The sequence below is a fragment of the Manacus vitellinus genome, unplaced genomic scaffold (assembly GCF_001715985.3).
Source record: "Manacus vitellinus isolate BGI_N305 unplaced genomic scaffold, ASM171598v3 scaffold_77_pilon, whole genome shotgun sequence".
NCBI lineage: Eukaryota > Metazoa > Chordata > Aves > Passeriformes > Pipridae > Manacus > Manacus vitellinus.
The window spans coordinates 276098-298764 of record NW_021940802.1 but is presented as its reverse complement, the minus strand read 5'-3'; the positions used below and the strand labels follow the sequence as shown (position 1 = coordinate 298764).

Below are 22667 nucleotides of genomic sequence, written 5' to 3'. Positions count from 1 at the left end.
TTCCATGGAAAGCAGAGAAACACCATTGCCCAGCCTGCTGGTGCTGTTATATTGCTCTACAGAACAGGAATTTGCAGTCTAAGGAACCCAGGCTGTTATTTACCAAGATCAATTATCCAAACACAACACGTTCAGTCCTGGCTGCACCAGTCTGCTTAAAGGCAGGAATAGCTAGAAGCCAGGAATCTTGATCTCAGCCATTTCTTTCAAAGGAATGTGGCACTTAATGCCCTGATCTAGTTGACAAGGTGGTGTTCAGGCAAAGTTTGGACTCTGAGATCTTTTCCAACCTTTATGATTCTGTGATTTTAAATGGGAAGCAAAAAGCTTTTAGAATTGTGAAGGTTCCAGCAGGAAGATCCAGACAGTGCTTAGCTGGAAATTTAAAACAAATTACGAGATGAGAAAGAAAACGCCCCTGCCCCCCACTTTTCCAGGGTGGCCTCACATCCTATTTCCCAGCAGCTTCTTCTATTGTCGCTCTTTCACCTCTGTAAACAGAGTTTAAACCAAAGGATGCTGCTGTTCTTTGTGTTCTGCAAAGGCAGGTATATCCCTTCAACACTGTTTCAAGTGTGTTTTACTTGGGATGTTTTTATAACCTTTTTCTGTTGTCATCCTTTCTTTCCCGCTCTGGGTACCCTCCCTGTGTGCACAGGTAGTGTCCAAGGCAATGGGATATCAACAAAGTAAATGGGATTTTTGCTCCTTGTTTGGTTTTTTTCCCTAATCAATCTGTGATTTCTGGTTTTACCAGTCCTGCTTGGTAAAAGACAGCAAATTCACGCTCTCACAAGAGAGGTGTGAGTGGTTGTTGCCAGGTGGCTGGCAAAAAACTGATAAGAGTCTGATTAGCCAAACCTTCTTACAGACGTGGGTATATTACAGAAGCAACAAAGAAAAAAAGGAAAAACAAAAAAAATTTCTGGTTCACAGTCCCCCTTTGATTAGGATTTGGGTTTTTGTTACTTTGGTTGCATTTTGCTTCCCTTCCCTATTCCAGAGAAAGCAAGTACCGGGGTTTTTCTTTTCTGCCTTGCATACAGCACCCGTTTCCTTAATTAACCACTCGGGGTGTGCAGAGAGGGTTTGAAAGATTTAAGGCCCCGCTCTGCTCTGACCTACCATGCTAAACCTCCTGACGTCAGGTGAAATTAGGTCAGCATAAAAGTGTTAGTGAGGAGGAATAAAATCCTCTATCTCATTTCTCTCCTTGAAACAGCAGCCAAATCAGGGCATTATTTTCCATCTCCCATCCTGTACGGTTGCGGTAATTTGGATTTTCTTCTACTTAGCTGAGCAAGCGTGAGGGAGGAGGAGGAGGAGGAGGAGGAGGAAAAGGTACTAATCTCTTTAGAAAGCAGCACTTGACACCCAGTGTGTAGGTGATAATGACTTCGAGGGAACTGACACAATACCGAGCGTTTACAGGAGAGTGAAACTTTGCTGTAAGAGGAGCCAAGGTCCACTGAAGCGATTAATTCATGATTTTTCTTCTCTCACGCCGTTAGAAAGCCACAATACGATTAACTCTAAAGCGATTCTACAGTTGTTCAAACATCCACAGTGAGAAATGACAGCAGTATCTCAGCCCACCTGGATGCCTGGAAAAGCAGCTACAGTCCGCCTTAGTTAATTCTCCAGAAAGACTGAAAATGTCACCCATTACACTGAAATCAGACGGAAAGAGTGCACATTCTTCCACGCGGAAAGAAAAAAAAACAAAAACAACTCAAGAGTGGTAGAGCAGCAAATACACAGGAAGCAAATTTAAAATGAATCACAAGATGAACATCCCCCAGCTCCCCACACTAACTCTTCGACATAATTAAGCTAAAACTGTCCTTACAGAGGGAAAGAAAGATGCAATAGCTTTATTTACATATAAACAATTATTCAACTGTAAACATAACTCACACACATAGGAGTTAATGGAGAAAGCATCAACACAGCTATCGACTATACTTTAGCTCTCCTCTTCAGGTGCCAAGGAGCAATTATAGTCTCTGCCACCTTGGGAATTCTTAAATATTCCCCTCTTTATCTGGACTAACTTGTGCCACTCCTATTTCAAATACGTTACACTGTCTCAGGTCTGGGTTTGCTTTTTTTTTTAGCCTGGACCCAGACATATTTGCACAAAGTGTGTCTGAGCAATAGTACAAAACTAAAAATTAACTAGGAACATGTAACTTTACAGAGCCAGCCATAAAATGCCCCTAATGGCACGGAGATACTGCCTGAACCATGGCCTCTTTGGAAATGCACAAATGTTTGCTGGAGAATTGTACATGTCTCGCCACAGCAAACCTCAGACCCCCGTGCAAGACTCTTTGCTAAAGCACAGCTTGTTTTGAGGCAGAATTTCCCTCTATTCCTGCAAATTTTCCTGTTCAGATCCCGCTTTTGCCCAAGACACCAGCCTCCATTCTCTACTCCCAACTTGCACCTCTAAGTTTTCATTGTGCAATTGCGTTATTTGGCACATGAAGAATTAGGTTAAGTGGTAAATTATTACCTTATCTTCGCAAGACGAATTAGGCCTAGACACAAAGGTGCCGAAAGTAATTATCACATTAGATGAGGCATGGCAAGGCTCCCAAAGTTAACCTCTGCACAGCTCTGGGAGGTACAGCCCTGTGTCTGCTCGTGCTCTGAAGTATCTCTACACTCATATTTCTCATTCACAGGTGACAAATAAACCTCCTGATCCACACTTACGTCTCTGTGAGAGTCACACTGCTCCGTTGGCCAAGAGGAGCCTCATGATAAAAAAAAAAGCTGCAGGAGTCTTTGGGTTGTTTCATTTTGCTGTTTGGATACAGGTTCTAAAGGTTCCATACAACACCATTTCATGATGCAAAGCATAAAGTATTTCAATTTTGAAGTTAAGTATCTCTTTTAGCCCAAATGGAGCACATCCCAGCAGATCCAAGAACTGCTTCCTGCCAGAGAGAGCTGTGCCCCATCCTCCTCCTCCTCCTCGGATGCTCAGATCCCTGCTCCCCATGTGAGACCACTGGAGCTTGTTTTGACCTCAGGGAGAGACATTTCAGAGACTTCTATCTACAGAAATTTTATTTCAGTCTTCCTGAAGCTCCATTAAAAAAAGCTTCTGCTTTTTTTCCCCTTTCCTACCCATCTCACCACAGGGTTAAAGGCAGGAAAGAAGTGATGGGGAGAAGGAAATGGGATTCTTTTTCTACTTTGGTCAACAGATATTCCATCATGGATCTTAATTTCAGCTACAGGCCATCATCACTGCTCAAGGAAAGTATGGTCATACCCATCAACTCCAGGAATGAGCAAATCCAGAATGGAAGCCTCAAATGCAAATTTGAGGTCACAGGCACAGAAGTTTTGATTCTGCTTTCTGCATTAACGACTTCTCTTAAATTAAAAATAAAAAAGGATGAGAGGAATTATGAAGAACTGAAGCTTCTCCTCTTAATGCAAATGTAAATGAAAGTGCATTAACCACAGAACATTCACTGGGTATTAATCCAAATGCTAAAATTACGTGTAATCTTATGGTGCGACTGCTGTCCCTGGAAAGAATGGAGCACATCTGCTACGTGAGTAGTTCTTTGAACAAAATCAGTTACACACCCTAGTTTTTAAAGTTCAGATGGGCAGCAAGAGAGGAATGAAACTCTCCTCCAAGTGCTTTTCCTTCAGAGTCAGCTTTAGGTGGTTGATGCTACTTCCAGCCTGGAGCTGCTGCCTCCTTGCAGCCTGAGCAGGACTCAGATCAGCTCAAAGGCGAGTGCAAGAGCCAGGGCAGGGCAGGACTGGCACCACAACTGCAAGAGAAGGTGAAACCAAAAGGCCAATTCCCATTTTTTCATCAGTCTCAACCCCACCAAACCTCACACACGTGCCAGTGCTCAGGGTAAATAATCCCCTTCCACAGGAAGGTAATTATGCCATCGATAATCATTCCTCACTGACCACAGAGTGTCTCTAATTTCAAGCTATTAAACTCAATTGCAATGTCCCAGTGGAGAACATCTATATGTGGTGCATATTTGCTGGGAAAAATCAGACATAAATCACTTCTGCTCAGGAAACTACGTGGTGTGCACTGGTGCCAAAAAGTGAATTTTCTGTATCTCTCAGAAGTTTCAGCCTCTTTCTCTAGTTAGTTCCCAAGGCTGTTTACTAATATTTCCCACAATAGCAAATACAATATATATTGGCATAGTCTCAACTATGAAGTTAATGTTTAATGAAGTTATGGGCTCCCAGTTGTTGATATGTTCCTTTCAGCACCTTTTGTACCACGTATTTATTACAACCATATGGACCCGTTACAAAACCAAACAAATAAAACCAAACCAAACCAAGTCAAGCTGCAAGCTCCACAGCGATTTTCAACAGAGCTGTGAAATGGTTAAAAAGTTCCCCTAAATTCTGTTTCAAAAAGCCCATTTTAAAATTGCTACACGAACATCCGTGGCAGAGAAGCAGTTTCCCAAAAGCCATTTTGATTAAAAAAAATCAAAGCAGTTAAACTGCCACAGAGGCTCCTGGGAGGAGCCAGGAGGACTGGAGGTGATGTGGCTGCTTTTCCAAGAGCAGCTGCTAAATGACCTCCCCACAGCAGCCTCTTGCAGCTGGACCTGCCCGATCTCACTGCCCTGCAAGGAGGCTCCTTGGACTGGTCACAGCCAGAAGGTGACATTTGTATTTGTACACCACGGACTCGTTCACTGAGATCTGTGACACGTTTTGGGGGTATCTCACAGCCAAGGCACCATAATCCTCCTGGGAATTCTGCTTCATTGTGCCGCTGAAGGAATCAGAGGCAAAGTATTCGCAGAGAGAGGGAAAAAAAACGGATGAGCTTCTAAAGCTTCTGCTGCATTTGAGTTTGGGTCGTTCAGATCAAACTGCTTTAATGAATTAAAGAATATTACATATATATATTGTCAAAGACAAGACTGAGTAGCAGCCTGCACAAATTCCTGAACGCTGGAATTAATCTGTCATCTTGCAAGGTCACCATCAACAGGGAGCAGCTCTGGCAAAATGATAGGTGAGGGAAAGGCAGAACGAGTAAATAAATCAAGGCTCAGTATTGCTTTCTAGGAAATTGTATTTTAGTTTAGATGAAATTCTGCTATGTGAGATGTCTGTTCGGTAGGGAACAAGGTCAGTAATAACACTGCACTAACCAGTAGCAAGTAAAACATGGAGATTTGGTACAGTAGATGGGAAAAAAAATTAAAGTGGCTTTTTACATCACTCACATAAAATAATTAAACTATGTAAATGTCTCCTTATACTACATCCCTCTGAGTCCATATATTTTCCAATATGCATCTTCTATTCTAAATATATTTTCTTACCCTTCAGCCATCAGTTGAAATGAATATCCCCTAATCCTTTCCAGGTATAAAATTAAAATCAAAAGAAAAATGCAATTTCTACAGAGGCCCAACAGCCCTTCTGAAATGTGCTGTGCTGACATGTGGATTTCAAAAACACATTAGGACACTTTTGACCTTTTGCACTTTCAAATCAGTTGCAGTAAAGATATAGATCATTTTGCAACAAGAGTTTGCATAAAGTATTAAGAATTGCCTGTGGGATAATTTTCTTTTATTTCTGATATGAGTTAAAGGACTACTTTAGGAAAAGATAAAAATCACAAAATTGAAGTTTTAAAGATCTATTAGAAAGAGCTGTTAAATCTGAGATTGCAGAACTACTCAAAATCTATTAATTGTATTGTGGCCAATAATATTTGTCTATTAAAATTCACACAACAAGACAACTCTGGCACCAAACAATTTAGTCTAATTTACAACATGACCTTATAAGTCCATTTAACAAACAATTAGAGGTAGAAAATTAGCAGAATAATCCCAGGGAATATACTTAAGACATGGAAAGAACCACTGAGGTCTCATGGCAGAGCCCATTTTCTTCACATGAAGTTGTTTTGATTTGCTGTCCTCAATCTGATGGGGAATTAACAGGTGTGGTGCTTAATGAAATTCTGTAAGTACTGTGCATTACAGCACTGACTTGGAACTCCATGGGACTGGCATTGTAAAATTACTGGCAAGACTTCCTTTGATTCATTAAAGTTTTGTTAGGGGAAAAAAACCCTCTCTCTCCCAGCAATCCATGACTTATGTGGGGGCAGCTCATTTATTGCTGGTGAAAACCACCCACTGCAGCTGCAATGTGATGTATGGGAACAAAGCTGACCCTGATTGAGACCAGCTCCTATTTTCCATCCAGCAAAACTTAATCCTTGTCCACCCCAAATTCTGAAGAGCAACAGAGAGACCTTTGCAAACTCTGTCACAATTCCCCACGGTGGGAATTCCACCTGCACCACCAGAGCTCACAGGACATGGCTTCAAACTGGGCTAAGATGTATTTGGAGCTGCCTTTTACATCCTGCCCTGCTGGTAAACAGAGGATTTAATCTTTGAAAGATAATCAGGCTTTTTTTTTTAAAGCAGTAATTTATGTTAAGAAATAAAATACACCAATACTATAAGAAGAAAGAGTGCAGGAGAGACATGGGACTTTATTTTCTCTAAATTCAAACTTTCTTTCATCCATTTGTGCTGCATCTATAAATCACCATTCAAAACACAGGAGCACACCAAGCATATGAGGCATTTCTACAGTTTGAAGAAGACAAAGTTATTCCTTTCTCTGAGTACACTCCCTTTTGTTCACCTTTAAGTATTTTGTCAGAACACATATTTCCTACACCAAACATGTCCCGAATGGAAGGAGAGCTGTGAAAAGAACTAGAACATAGGAAGTACTGAAGGAAATACTTATGACAGTATTTCTGCACAGACTTGGAATCCCATCTGCTCACAGAAAAAAAGAAGTGAATATTCATAGCTGACTGGTCAAACTATAACATCTCAGGACTTTTGCCTGGGTTAAGTTACAGCTGAAGACTGTAAATGAACAAGAAAAACAGCACTGGAGAGTAATTGAACAAGCCCCTTAAAACTGCATCATTCACAGCTTAAGTGAAAACTATTATTAAAATTGTTGTTTTATACAATTGTATTTTATACATGACTTCCTCCTGGCATTGAGAAATTTGGATTATTTCTCAATAATCAATGAGGAACCAAGTCCGGTGTAAAAGAAGTTTCATTAAATTCATTCACTGCACATTCAAAGCTGCAATAAACTTTTTTCAATACACTACTTTCTTTTGATTATATATGAGCAAAAGTGCTTTGTCATTGGAGGATTTTGTTTCAGTACTTTACAAACAGTTGTCATAAATATAATCAGAGTATTTTTTTGCTCATAACATTGAATTTTACACAGTACAGAACAGACTAACTGCAACTTCAAGCCAGTAGCCACAGCAATAAAAATAACTTGACTGTTAACCAATGCAAAATATTAGTGTTTTTTTTTAAAGCCACATTTTAGAAACATTTAACTTCTCTCATTGGGAAGGAACTTCTCTGATTCTGTTTTACCCAGAAAGCTCACCCCATTCAGCCCTCAGACACTAATGAAAGACCTGTCCTCTCCCTTCCTTCTCCATCCTTCCCAACTAGTAAAAAAACAACACCCAAACCATTTTTGAGAGCAGTTCCTTCTGCTTAACGTGTGAGAACATATGCAGAGCTTATCTTTTGCCTTGCTGCAGCTTTAATTTTATTTTAGCTGCTCTGGATGATTTTATCTTCAGGCACCTCAAACATCTGTGGCTCGAAGCCAAGTGTGACTCTGGATCCTGCCCACAGGATTTCCTCCATTTCCCAGTTAACCCACCGTTCCCTAATCCTGGGATCCTTCCATGGTTTTTTCCCCCTGCTGCATTTTTAAAGCATGTCCTTTCCAAACAAATCCCGATTACAGTCTCCTGGTGGAGTTTTATGGATTTTCATTTAAATAGCCGGGTGGAGGAGGGATATAAACCACCCTTTTCCCACCCATTTCATGTGAAGCCACATCTCAGATGATGCCAGGCCCCCAAAATAGCTGCTCAAAATGAATCATTCATGCAAGTTTCCAACTCCTTTTTCTTCTTCTTCAACAAGGATTGAACCACCATGGCAAGACTTTTTAAAATGTCGTACCATCAAAGAGAGATTTTTGTGAGCACAAGCGTTTCATAGGCAAAGTAAGGGAAAAAATCTAAATTCATACTAATTTATAGTATGAAAATTAGTTGTGTTTTACTCAAATTTGACTACAGAAGTTACAAAAGCCCTGTCACACGCAGTTTATGGGGGAAAAAAACTAACACCTTCACAAGGATCAAGGCTTCTGTAGCAAAGTCAGAGGATTAAACTGAGGCTCCAGATGGGAAACAACTGAAGCTTTTCACAGGTTTAAATCTTACTGTATCTTGGGGCTGGTGATGGACTATAACAGTGTGGGTATGGTCAGGCACACTAACTTCATGTGTACTCATACACATGCATTTGCAAAAACATCCAGTGCTTTAAAGCTCTTTTTATATTCTAAATATGCAAAATTCTTGTGCTGATTTGGGGGATTTCTATTTCTGCCATTTTTCTTTCAAATACAGATTGCAATAAAATTAATTTTTCAGGTCTGCAGGGCGACCCTTTCTTCTCTTTTCTCACTTTCTTTCATTTTTCTTCTGCCTAGTGTGTATTTTATCACAATTAATTCAAACTCCATGAAGACAAGACGGAAAATTCTCTGATCCTTAATGATTTCATGCTTAACTATTGTAACCTCCTCCTTTAGCCTTTGCAAATCCAATTTGCTGTTCTTTAATTCTGCTCTGAAAGACCAAGACAATTGAGCAGGCTCTTTACTTCAATACATCAGGTCGATTTTTTCCTTCTTTTGCTTTCTTTGGAAAGGAAACCCACTAAAATGCAAAATCCACCACCAGCCTCTGTCAAACCTTGCATCAAAATTCTGTGGTTCCCTGAATCATCCTCACAAATGACCCACTTCTGGTTGTTATAAACTCTGGTTTAGACGTGATATCTGATCCAGAAAGTCCCTCTTGAACTGGATACAGAAATAACAAGTTACCTTGTTACTGTTTGCCTTTCCTAATTTTCAAGGATGCTACTTCATGGGATTTGAGGGGGGGGAAAAAGAGCTTTTTATGAGAAAACACAGACTGAGCAACCCCCATAATTTCACCCCCTTGCCAAATCTGTGCCCCACTGTCATGTCACCCCAGCCATGCAGCACAGTGACAAGCAGAACTGCTTAAAGGAAAGAGTTTCACATTTGAAAGTTCCACCTGTGCCCACTGGGCACCGAGTTGGTTCCCATTCCAGTGTGTGGTTTCTCAGGCAACACTGACAGACATTCCCAGCAGTGAATCACCTACTGCAGCAGGACTGGGGGCTCTGGGGACCTGTGGGATGATGGGGAAAGGAAGGAAGAATTCCTTAGCAGTGAGTTTTGGCAGGAGGTGGAAGGAAACACTCAAACTTTCCCCCGACAAGCCCCACAAACAACCAAACAAAAACAACAACAAAAGGCCATCAGCCCCAGCTCTGAGGGGAGAGTGGCAGCCCAGAAGCTGATAAAAGTACCTGGGAGAAGTGGGCACAGGGGAACCAAACAAGGTCATCCTTACAGTTTTTCCAGTAGATTTTTTCAGTACTTGGACTGTTCATAAACAGGCTTAAAGTGCCTAATCCAAGTAATTTTCCAAAGACTAGTATGGACTAGTATGGACTTACTCCCTCCAAGCTATAATTTGTATCCTAGGGATAGGTAAGGTTCGAAAGAGTAAAGATACAAGCAATAAAGACTACAGAAACTTATTATTTGCTCTCTTTTTCTCCTCAGTGTTGCTCCTCATCAGCCCTTTTCCCAGCCAACATCAGATGGATTCCTGCATCCCAGACAGCAGCAGCTTTACACACGGTGCCACTTCATCTCTGCCACTCAGCTCCCAGCAGCTGCTCCACCACAGCTCAGCACAAAGAAACAAAACCACTTCTTCTCTCTCCTCCTACAGTGTTTAAGCTGAACATCTGCACTTGCCAAGTCCCCTTTTCGATGCTGGAAATTCAGTGTAATTTACATTTGCCTTCACATACACACATGCTGCTTTTTATCACATTCTAACGAATCCGTAGTTTTTATCCTCCTTCCAGATGATGTTGATGGAGAGAAGAAACTCTGTACTGCAGATGAGGAGCTGGACAGCTGTTCCTGAGATAAAAAGTTTGGGTTTTTTAAACTGAGTACAGAAAAGTCCGTTTAATGGACTATAGCAATATAATGTTTGCATTTATAAAGCCAGTAGCTGGTGTAATTTATGTTCCCTTTTGTTTGGGTCTGGGCAGGAGGATTCACAGTACATCATTCCACGAAGATTCAACACTGAGTGATAAACCTCTGCTTACATTCTCATTTTTCAAGAGATCCTTGAAAATATAATCCCTGAAACAGGGATGTAAAGTTGTTGCAAATACGATTAAGAAAATATTCACTAAATTCAGACTAAAAAAGTCTGAATTTCTACTATAAATCTTTACTATATTCCAACCCAGTCTGGGTAAGTCACTCTGAACTGAGCCTTGGCATTTCCAGTGCTCTTTCACTTTAAAGGAAAGAGGGAAAAACCCACCAAGAAAAATCCAAAATCACCCCTACAAAACCCAGTCTTCCACCAGACTCTCTTGCACTGAATTTAATCCCAGTTCAGCTGAGTACTGGTACCAGGAACTGGTACTAAGTGATCTGGGACAGTATAACCTAGAAACAGCAATTTTCATATCTATCAGATAATTGAGTTTCGCAGGACAAGTGATGATATGTAAAAACTCCATAGCAGCTAATCAAAGACAAAACTTGAGGAAGCAGCAAAAAGCTTATAATGAAGAAATATATTCCACCACAGGTGGCAGGAAATTGTAGCTACTGATAACAAGTGCTATGGGGCTTTGGCAAAGAAAGAAAATTAGCATAAGCATGAAGGCAAAGTAGTGATAGCACCAAGAAGAAAAGCCTCAGAGCACTCTCCAGAAATCTATCATGAGAATCAAGTGAAAAGTAGTAAGTAATAAATTTGCATTTTCTGTAAGACCTCACATTTAAACATATTCTTAAATATTTTGTGAGTTTGAGTATCTGGCTGCAGACTGTGTGTTGCTTACATATACAAAAAGCAAAGCATCACTTCACTGAGGGCTGAAGCACCAACATCTGCAGAGAGAGATTACTTAGAAATCTGAAATAAGATTTAAAAACAAGTCGCTCAGTCCATCCAAATAGACAATAAGAAGCCAAAAAATTCCAAACCTCTATCTTGGAATACTAAAGAGACAAGTAAGGAACAAAGACAGCAGGAGCCTGGAGTCAGGGCCAAGCCTGAGGCACAAGTTGGCCACGATGACCAAGGCAGGGTGAGGAGGGAGGTCACAAACTCCTCTCGAGCTTCCTTTGCTGTTCTGGAGGACTCTCCAGCTCAGGGAAAGATGTGTAGGAAGTTCAATGGATTACACAATCCTGCAAAAGCTGGGAAGTATCAAACACCCATGCAATACAGGTATTAATATCATTGGCTTAGATGAACTCCCCGGGGGGGAAATGAATTGCAACAGGGAATGATTGGATCACCAAACTGAAAGCAAACAGAGAATTTACCTACTTTGTGTAAGAGTGCACAATTCCTGAAGTCGAGGGAAATTCTGACAGCCATGGACAACAGCAGGCAAAACACAGACTTAAAATTTACAGCTGCTAAACAAGATCTAAGAGCATAATAGACATTCTAATAATAACTAGGTAAAAAAAGGACTAGTATTTTGCCTAAATTGAGCTAAGCCTGATCTCAGCAAGGAGCTGCACTTGCAGGGCAAATTGAAAAAGAGAGGCAAGAACACCAAAGCAAATGAGAGACTTTCTAGCATCCAGGAAAACAGTAAAACAATGTCAGCTGGAAAATAAATCCCCAAACCAGTCTCTGCTGGATATATTCATTTCTGTTTCTCCTTGGAAAAGGGAAATTTAACACGGGAATGGAGGAGAAAAGTGGGGGAATCAGCAAAGCAGGCTCAGGTGGGGTCATGAAAGGAAACCTTCACTTTTTCATGGGATCATAGGACTCAAAGTTATGCAAAAAGCAAATGCTTCTCTCTGCCTTTAAGGGTGAATTTGTACAATGTAGTGTGTGATATGCCAAGCAAGATTTGGGACATATCCTTAGAAATACAGTGAATTAAGACAAATGTTAACACACTCCTTTGTGAGACTTAGTTTCTATATATTAGCATTTGAATTGTACTCAGCCCTCTACGTATCACATTAAGAAAATTCACATTTTATATGCTCTGCATTAGGAGAAACCAAGAGAAAAGCCTTAATCTGGGGTCTAGGAAGAGCCAGAAGCCAGTACAAATCCAGCAACATGTCTATAAAATCCTGCCAAGAGAAACCCTAAAGCAGCAAGGAACAGACATGCATTTCACTCCATGGACAGTGGCTGTTCATTGATTACAAGAGATTTATTGGTATTATCAAGGATTGTTTCAAAGTCAAGAGGAACTGGTCATCCTCAAAGCAGATATTTTGCTGGCAGTGCAGCAAATCCACTGTATGAACAGGAAAGGCAAAATCAAAATTATCCCCAACACGCAAAACTAAAATATATTATATAAAAAATAATAACATTAATATTTCAACAATATTTTCATTATTACTAGGAAGGTCTTATCTTTTTAATTATATTCAACATTTCCAAAACATTTTTAGATCAGAAAAGGGCATCAAAAGTAAGTAAGAAAGAAATAATTACATCAATAACCAGCATTTACTGAAGTCTCACCTGACATTTGCTGTCCCTAACGTCATTCAATTCCTTACAATCCCATGGAACACCAACACCCTCTGTACTCTTACCAGACAAGTGCCTTGCATTTGGTGCAGAAAGGAAAATCAGCTCCTTGCACTGCTGGTCTTTATCATTTTTCAACAACTATTTCACACCAAGACAGATAAGAAATATTTAAATCCCAGAGTAACAGCCAATAATAAGAAAATAAACTAACATTATATGTTAACTTCATGTTTAATGTGTTCAAATCCAACGGATGGTTTGAACAGCACACACAGCACAGAACTCTGCAGGAACACATTTCTTTTTTTCTGCTTCAAAATAATTAAAAAAAAAATCCTAATTTTATTCCATTAAGATCCATTAACTCCTTTGGCTTTTGTGTTTCCATATGGTATTTTAATATATTGCTGGAGAGAGTCATTACACTGGGATGGTCAGTCAATAGAACACGGGAAGAGAGGGTTGCACAGACATGCTGGATAACATCATAAAGCCACAGGTCCCATCATCTCTAAAACAGAGAGAACAATTCATACTTTTTCTAATACTGATGAGAAACCCCAGGCAAGAACTAGTGTCTTACTGTTACTCTCTCACTGAATATAGTTATGTTGTAATATCACCCTTTCTGACCTATTAAAATTACGTAGAGCTGAAATTAAGCAGCAATTGTATGATTATAAAATGTCACTAACTTCAGATAGTGGGAAAAGATTATTTAATTAAAGGAAGTTTGCTCTTCAAAGGAGCACGAGTTCAGATATATTCACAGATATATTTAATTCACTTGTGCAAATGATCATCCAGGTAATTGAAGTTACAAATCCCCCCTGCTTCTGCACAACTCTGAATGAATATCATCACATTCACATGTAACAAGTGACAGGCTCCTCTTCCCCTTCAAAACACAGGGGACAATCCCAGGAAAAATAAGACAGAAATAGATGAATGGAACTGTCCTACCTCACACCTCTAAACCCCACTTTGCTGCCATAGGTGCCATGGTTTGGGGATGAGCTGGTGCATAATTTGTGCCGAGAATTGCAGTCGAGTGAGAGTCATAATCCCACGCTCTGCTGTCACAGCTGCTTCCCTCCAGTGTAGGTGGGAGAAGTGACAAAAGCACCTTGCCAAAGGTTATTGCAACTATTGGAAAAGCCAAAAGTTTCAGAGCCTTCCCAGTGCCCTGCCTTTACAGGGCAGAAGTGAAATGCGGGTGGAGCTGCACGTGGTGCTGGAGATAAAACCACTTCTTCAGCTTCTCCAGTCTCAGTTCCAGCTGACATTTCAGTTCTGAGCACAGAAATATCTCCCTTAATAACTCTGATAAATCACAGGGATGACAAAACAAAACCGGGAAGGATTTCATATGGGAATATCTTTAGGAGAGGACAACAGCTGCAGCTACCTTGGGGAAGAAATATTCCTTATGCACTCCAGGCCTCACCAGACACATTCCCACAGCCAAAGCAGTGTTACCTCCTGGTTCCTGACATCTAAAGCTGGTGTTAAGGTCTAACCAGAACAGGTACCTTGTGTTCATCAGTGGGAACAAGCAACATCTTACATACATGGAATCTCAGTTCTGGTTGGGAGGCAAGTTAAATAATGAAATCCAGGGAGTCAGCCCATTATATCCTTCTGGAAGAGGATGTGAGAGGCTGAAGGCAGAGGGTGCTTTAGGAATGGGGGGAGTTACAATTTTTTATTTTTACAAGTGTGCTAAACTGTGTGATTGTGCCTGGCACCTTGCCTTCCACAACAGGAATTAAAACTATTGTGGATTATACTCAGAAATAGAGAAAATTACAGTATTTCAAACTCCACTTATTTCTCTGCAAAAAAAAAATAAAGTACAAAACCTTGAGGAGGCTTTTGTTTTTTTAATAGCTGAATGACTAAGAAAGCTGCCTCTCTAGTAAGTCTGTCTTAGCTTTTCAGTCTCTTACACGCATTTGAGTGTCTGACAAATAGATTATAGACTACTTGTTTTAAGAGTTTTTGAATAAAACGAAGCTTGAATCACTAATACTTCGAAAGACAAGCACAATATTTGGTCTGCACAGCTTGTAGCACCTACTAAAACCTTCATTAAAGCAACGGTGCCAAAGTGCTGCAGTCCCAGACTGTCAGTAAGAAGTGATGCTGAACACCCTGCAGTGGTTGGATGTTCCAGTTGCCCACACACAGTCATTATGACCATCTTTTTTCATTCTGCTCTCTGTTGAAAAAAACACGGGCACTGAGCAGAACATTTTGATCTAAGTTAGATTCGTTTCAGCTAAAAGAGCCTAGCAAACATTTAGGTGGAGGTGAGAACTGTAGGTCCACTTATCACCCTGGTGGAAATCCATCTGGAAATTATTAGTGACAAAGGAGGGCAAACCCTCGAGTAATTCCTATCCACATAAATGGTAGATAATATTTTGAATACATGAAAGCTGTGCAAGTGCCCTCTTTGTAAAACATCATTATTTTTATAAACATCACAACAACTTCATAAGTTATTTCATGTTTTTAACACACAGTATCAAAGCAAATAAATAATCTAAAACCAGCTTGTGGGGTCTTCTCCACAGTAGCTACACAGACCTTACAGCTCTATTCTGTGGAAAACTTCCTTAAGTACTCATGGAAAACTAGTAAAGTCTTTTTATCTGTATTATTCATTTCTTTGTGCTTTTCATATCAAGCCTGTTTCCACACATATCATAGGAGAGGAAGTGTTCTATCAACAGACACCAAGAGCAACAGGGTACTCTTGCTATGTTTTTGTTTCCAACGTTTACTTGTTAAAAAAAGAATAAGTGTGATTCTCTTTCCTAATAACAAGCTAATTAATCTCATTACCATACCAGGAATATATTTGTTGTTCCCATAAAAGCAAATTTGCTCAGACATCTCTTTGCAATCATAAAAATCAAAAGTAAGCTTATATTTCACTGTAAAAACTCTATTTAAAACTAAATACTTATTCATTTTTCTTTATTGGTTCTACTCTTTCATAACCCCAAAACTTACTTAGTAGGTAGTGTTATTTCCTCTTTTTCTAATAGTTTGAGTATTATACCTAATTTTCACTTCTTGGTGAATGAACCTTCAGTAACAAGAGAGGTAACAAATGAAAACACAGATTTTACGTGCACTGTATCACCCCTTACAAGTCACTAGAATCATTTGCTATTCAACAGAAAATTCAGAATAAATACCTAAACAAGTTGCTCCTTTCACTTACAAAATAACGGAATTTTCATACATTCAGAGCAAATCGGGCAATGCCATTTTTTAACATGGTTGTGCAGTTCAGCCAATCCAACCTGCCTGGCTTCCAGTGCAGGTAGAGCTAAAGAAAAGCCTGAGGGAACCTAGTGCTGCCCCACACCTGAAGTGGAACCTCATGTCAGTTTATGGCTACCAAAATTTAATCTTTAAAACTCCCACCACATATTTACAGACACAAAAGAATCTCCTCACTGTTGGGGCAGAACATTTTCACACAACTGGAAAAGGCAAAGATGAGATCACACCACAGACAGCACTATGATGTACCTGCCAGCACTCCACCTGGATCTAATGATTTTATGAAGTTTTGTCTTATAACATGTAGTTCATGATACATATCAAACAACAGTTAAGCCATGTAATATTACTGCTGGAACTTTCATTTATGTATCCTCACTCTTGCTTTCATAGCACTGTGCAGTTCTGTTCTGCAAGTAAAACTTGAAGGTTTATCTTATGAGGATCAAACTTATAATTGTGGGAAAACACTTCCTAAATCAAGTACAGAGGAATCATTATTTAGTCCAAAATCTCAGGGTCTGGGAGGTGAGGGACAGTCTAGAATTCTGCAAGAGCTGTTTGCAGAGGTGCCATTGAGTGGCACTGCCATCTCCTCTGGCACCTGCTTTCCAGCCTTACATAATCCACCACCAATGGAGTCCAAAATATACATTTGTCACATTCACTGATCCCACACTTCATTCAACACAGCGTAAAGAGAGAGCAGATTGATCTTTCTAACTGAGGGAAGCTCTCTGTAAATGATATGAAACCATGAGTAACATCGTTACGTGAAAGAAATCTCTGGTGAGTAGAACAGTAAAGTGAATAAGGCACTTCTATTTCCTTGCCTGGTGTCACTAAGCCACAAATTAAGTGTATTTACCAATAAGAGTTGAATTCCTTGGGAATTCTCTCGAATTTCTATTGAGACAAAACAACAGATTTTTAATTTGGGGGAGAAAAAAGATAAAAACAACTTACAGTGCTGTCGTCGTGTGAAAACGAATGAGCGCTTCATAAACAGGGTTCCAAGTCACATAACCAGCTGGGGCTTTTCGTGTTGGTTAATCAATCTTGATTTCTAAACTGGAAGAAAGAAAGAAGATAATTAGACTTGACAAACCCCAGAGAATTAAGGAAATTAATAGAACAAACAAGGATTGATCTGAAGGATGCCCCACAGGAGAAACGGATCCAAGAGCGAACATCCAGTGTCATAAATAGTTATGGACATTTTTGCAGTAAAATAATGTGATTAAAAAGTTCTAACTCTGTGACTAAAGATGTGAATTAAAAGCTGGAAACCATGGGCTTCAGTCCCAACAATCTCTCGTTCTCATCCATTTATCAGAGCTGTAGCCCCTCTGGCCTCTCATTTATGTAAATAAATGGTACTTTTTATGCACACAGTCCTTTGGAGACTTACAACTGGTCATAATTCCCATCATCTTTAAAAATAGCTAAAAGAGCATAACTCTAAACCTTCAGGACTTCAAGCTGCTCCAGAACAGCTACTCAGTACTAACAGGACAAACACAGAACACGAAGCAGGAGAGGGAGGTGGAAACTGGGAAAGAGAAGTCTGAGGCCGAAAACAGCCAAGAAGGAGAAGGCAGCAGGAACCAAAATGGGAAGTGCTCCTCATGGTGGCTTCAGTAACTGCTCCTCTGCCTCATTTCAGAGAGGGCAGAGGGAGAGCAGTGCAGCTGGCCAGGGCTGTGTGGGTCTCTGTGTGTTCTGTGTCTGTGCGAGAGGGAAAGGCAGAGAGAGGGAGGGTGGGAGAGGGGAGGGATTCCCCTGGTTTTCCTTGCATGCCATAAAAACTTGCAAGTGAATAATTGAGAGGTCTTAAGGTCACCATACTGATGCCACCATGAATAAATGCCACTCTGACTGGTTTCATAAGAGATGCTCAAGTGGGTGTACTGAAATGACAGGCAGCAGTGCTGCAAGGAAGAGTCCTCCTTGGGCTGGGTGCAAGTGTTCCATGTGGGAACACACCAACACTGTACCATAAGGAGAAATAGAAGGAAATAAATTCTTCATGTTTTTGTTTTAAAAGGGAACCACTGTGCTCCAGTACAATGCCATTTTTGACCCAAGTGGCAGAAATCTATTCAGTTACTCTTGTGTCAAACAACAGCATATGGCAGAGCCAGAGGGGACACTCTGGGTAAAGAAAACACCCACTTCTGACTCGTGAGTTCCAGCTAACGAGCAATTCATCACACCCCTCAGTAAATCATCTTTGGATTCAGCTTGCAAAAAAACCTGGATTGTTTAATGCCCTTTGAACACTATGTGAAAACAGCTTTTATTATAGATGAGGATTTGCCTGCAGACACCAGTAAGACCACATCTGCTTCATCTCAGATTAACATAAAGGAGTGAGCTTCCCCACGCTCCTGCCACCAAAGCTTCAGCAATGCCAGGTTTTGCACGTCATGGACTTGATTCAGTCTCCACCTTGTGCCCAAATGAAAGTTTAAACATTTAAGTTCCATATTGCTTGGATTTACAGTACTTGTTTTAGGGATAACAGCATCCCTTAAATATTCTTACCATAACTTAGGGCAATTGAGTTTGCCTAATTTTATCATGGACGTCATTCCTTTGTAAACTACATTTCAAATATATTTTGAAGATTAATGTGCCACAATGCAGTGTTCCAGGACCACACAATATCTCTAGACTTTCTCCTCCCTCATGTCTGTAGAAATCAGTGGCAGCAGAGAGATGAAGGGATTGAGAGCAGCCAAGGGATTGAGAGCAGCCCTGGGGAGAAGGACTTAGAGGTGCTGGTTGGTGAGAGGTTGGACATGACCCAGCATCCAGAAACTTCCCAGAAACCTGGGCAGCAGGGGAGGGAGAGGATTCTGCCCCTCTGCCCTGCTCAGGTGAGACCCCACCTGCAGAGCTGCCTCCAGCTCTGGGGTTCCTAGCATGGGAAGGACGTGGACCTGTTGGAGCAAGTCCAGAGGAGGGTCATGGAGATGATTAGAGGAGTTGAGCACCTTTCCTATGAGGAGAGGCTGAGAGAATTGGCATTGTTCAGCCTGGAAAAGAAAAGCTTCAAGATGACCTAATTGTGGCCTTCCAGCACCCAAAGGAACCCACAAGAAAGATGGAGAGGGACTATTTACAAGGGCCTGGAGGGACAGGACAAGGGGAAATGGCTTCAAACTGACAGGGAGTAGGATTAGATTAGATATCAGTAAGAAATTCTTCCCTGTGAGGGTGGGGAGGCCCTGGCACAGGTGGTCCAGAGAAGCTGTGGCTGCCCCTGGATCCCTGGGAGTGTTCCAGGCCAGGTTGGACAGGGCTTGGAGCAACCTGGGCTAGTGGAAGGTGTCCCTGCCCACAGCAGGGGGTTGGAACGAGACAATCTTTAGTGTCCCTTCCAACTCATGGTTCTAGGATATGATTCCATTATGTTGAGTGCAAAGGGCTGCACAGCCTGCACTGCACTGACACGGGGCACTGACACAGCCAAGGAAGAACACACGGAACCTGCAAGCTGGAAATAAGAACCTGCTTATCATCCAGCCTTAAGATCTTGCCTACCAGAGAAAATATGACTCTTGGAACACGTTTCTAAACAAATTTTATATTATCAGAGTATACCAGCAGGTGGCAAGATTGCAAAATAAAGGAATTTTAAAAATTATTCCTATAACCCGTTCAGTCAGTGCTGCTTCAAGGACCCCTTGCTGGGTCCTGGCGACTGTTTTGTGAGGACTTGGGGAAGTATTTAAAATGTCCCCACATGGGTCTGTAAAATCAAGTATTTTAATTTTTCTTCCCCATTCTTCATGTAGTCAATTTACCCACAAGTACGATAGTCCAAAGCAGCACAAGATTCCCAGTAAAGGAAACAAAAGGAAGTTGTGGCCACCAGCTGCACTTCTCTGAAGAGCTTGGTTTTCCCACTGTTTTCCTCCCTCTTCCTCTTTCCCTGATACCCATTTGAACCTTTTAAAAAGAGCCTAAAACCTGATGTGACCACAGGGAACTGCATATTAAATGGGAATACAACTCAAGAAGCTGACTAATAAAATTATGTCCCAAAGGGAGAGCAAAGACTTCACAGAGAGTATACTTAATTGGATAATTTTTTTTCCATTTATTTCTCATGTTATATCCCAGTTATCTGTAAACCAAGACACAGGTCAGCTGTTTCTAAGTTCTACTATGCCAGCAGTAAATATGTGCCATAGACATATGAGCTCAGCTTAATGGGTTGAATTTTATATTGAGTTTATTTTACAGCACCATTTTAATTTAAAATTTAGGAAAAATGTAAGTTCCCAGTAACTACTCAGAAATCTCTCCCAATAATGCCTCACCCCTAGATCACAAAGGACACAATGTAAGCCCACAGTCCAGCACTGTGTCTGAGTGTCATTTATATACATCTATTTACACACAAATAGATAAATAGGTAAATAAAAGGACATTAAATATTAGTAAGGCTGATATTGGCAACCAAACTGATAACCAATCTAACTGACCCTGAGATATGCAACACGAAAAATAACAATTCCAGAGATAGTTTAGGGGCTTTTTCCTTCCGTTTGTAGTGTTGCACCTGCTCAGTAACATACAGCTACACTTCACAGATGCTTAAAATATTGTCATTATCCCTTGAGCTAGAAGAAATTAGGTAGGTGTAAAATAATCAGAATGTCAAGCACATTAAATGTCAAGCATAAATAAGAACCAAAATCGGAGTCTCTCAAAGATGCTGCTACTCCCACAGTTGGGTAAAAAGTGTTAACTTCAATAATTGCCCCCATTTGGGACTTGTACTATTATACAAAACACAAAATTCTTTGCCATAACAGGCATCAGCTTGAAAGCTGCTTCGGTGCTGGAAAGTAAAAGTAAATGTTATCCAAAATATCAAGAAAACTTCCTGCGCCAAAATAGGTTTTTCTTTGAGACTCTTCTATTCAAACACCTCAGGGTATTGAAATTAAAAAGATTTTTAAAAACCCAAATCACTTTGCAGGAGAAGAAGGGAGGGATGAGTAGTACGTGAGCCTGTGTTACATGGGAGGGCACCAAAAATATAAACTGCAAAATAAACTGCCAACTTATAATATGATTCTTCATCCATTAAAACAAAATAGCTTGTTCAATGAATTTTTAATTCCATAATTCAATCATCATGAAAATTAAAATCAAACTCTCTTTCCCTAGTGAATATACGCCGACTAAATATTTTAAAGTGAAGATATCTAAAACCCAAATTAGATTGGAAACTCTTTCAAGAAAGATTTTCTTTTAACTAAATTCATGCCATGCTAGCGAAACACTGGCAAGAAATCTGAACTGTAGTTAACTAAAATTAAAGCATTGTAAAAATATATAAAACAACACAAAGCACATTATGCTCTGATTAGGTAGTAACACCCACCAGGAAATGTTCAATGAAAACCACACAAATCTGTGTTTTTGTCTATAATGAGCATCTCCTTTCCTTCCACATCACCTATTTAATTTTCTCTTTGAACTGCACGGCCAAAGGAGCCTTTTAGGAGGTTCAGAACTTGGGAATGCCTCTGCTTAGAGGGTTTCAGCTGACAAATTCCCTGAAAAGGGTCTGTGGCACTGGCCAAGCCACGACCCCATCACAGAGATGTTTTTACGCGGCAAAACCACGTGACAAAATATCGAGTATTTAGATATTCCCGTGGGAGAGATTCATACTCTTCAGAGGCAGGATGGAGACTTTTCCAATCTCTGCTCACTGCAGCTCCACTGCTCCACTTTTCCTTCCACCACGGGGCACCTTTCTGGGCAGAGCAGTAACAGAACCAATGGATTGACAAGTGGATGAAGAGAAACAGGTCCGAGGTCACCAAATCACTTGGCCTCAGCCAGATGAAGCTGTCAGCCCCCAGGAATAATAAAATTGATTTGATTTGCAGCAATCAAGCACCAAGGTTAAAATACCTCCATGGAACCACGTTCTGGCTGCACGCAGAGCCAGAGAAGGGAAAAAACATTCCATAGAGCTGAAACAAATCTTCCTTTAAAGTGACAGAAAACATCCACAATCTCTTACCTCTACCAGGATGTATTTCAGGATTTTTACATCATAAGAGAGGATCCTCAAACACACAAATGTAACAAATTCTGTGATCAATTGACACAACTGGGGCAAGACATATTTACTTCCCTGGTTTAAGAAATAAAGGCTCTGTAGACTGTTCAGCACTTGCTAACCTGCCATTTCCTTTCATTCAGCAGTGCTAGGATCACCATGCCAGCTTAAATCTACATTTCAAATACATAACTAACAAGAAAGTATAACGTGGAAAGGTATAACTGGAGTTAAAATTACATTAAAGTTTTTGTTGACTTTCTTCCCTGCCTAATGAAATAGTAAGAAAATAAAAATACCCAAAAAATTATTTATGTCAAATGAGCCAGTCCCATGCAGCTGAGCACTTTTTCTTGAGGTCTTCATAAAAATAACATTTTCTCTTCCTACACAGTACTCTGATCCAGTCACAGACTCAGGCAATTGAAGTACATGTTCATATAAAAAAAAAATAATAAAATCAAATCCTCTTCAATGTTC

At 40.4% G+C, this 22667-nt stretch overlaps 1 protein-coding gene across 1 annotated transcript in view; it reads right to left on the bottom strand.

Moving 5' to 3' along the window:
- Nucleotides 1–22667, bottom strand: part of ATP2B2 (ATPase plasma membrane Ca2+ transporting 2) — a 360194-nt gene that overhangs the window by 252864 nt on the left and 84663 nt on the right. The window contains exon 3 of the mRNA XM_018084874.1: nucleotides 17060–17164. The gene's annotated coding sequence lies outside the window, so the exon portion shown is untranslated. The remainder of the gene's footprint in view (nucleotides 1–17059; nucleotides 17165–22667) is intronic.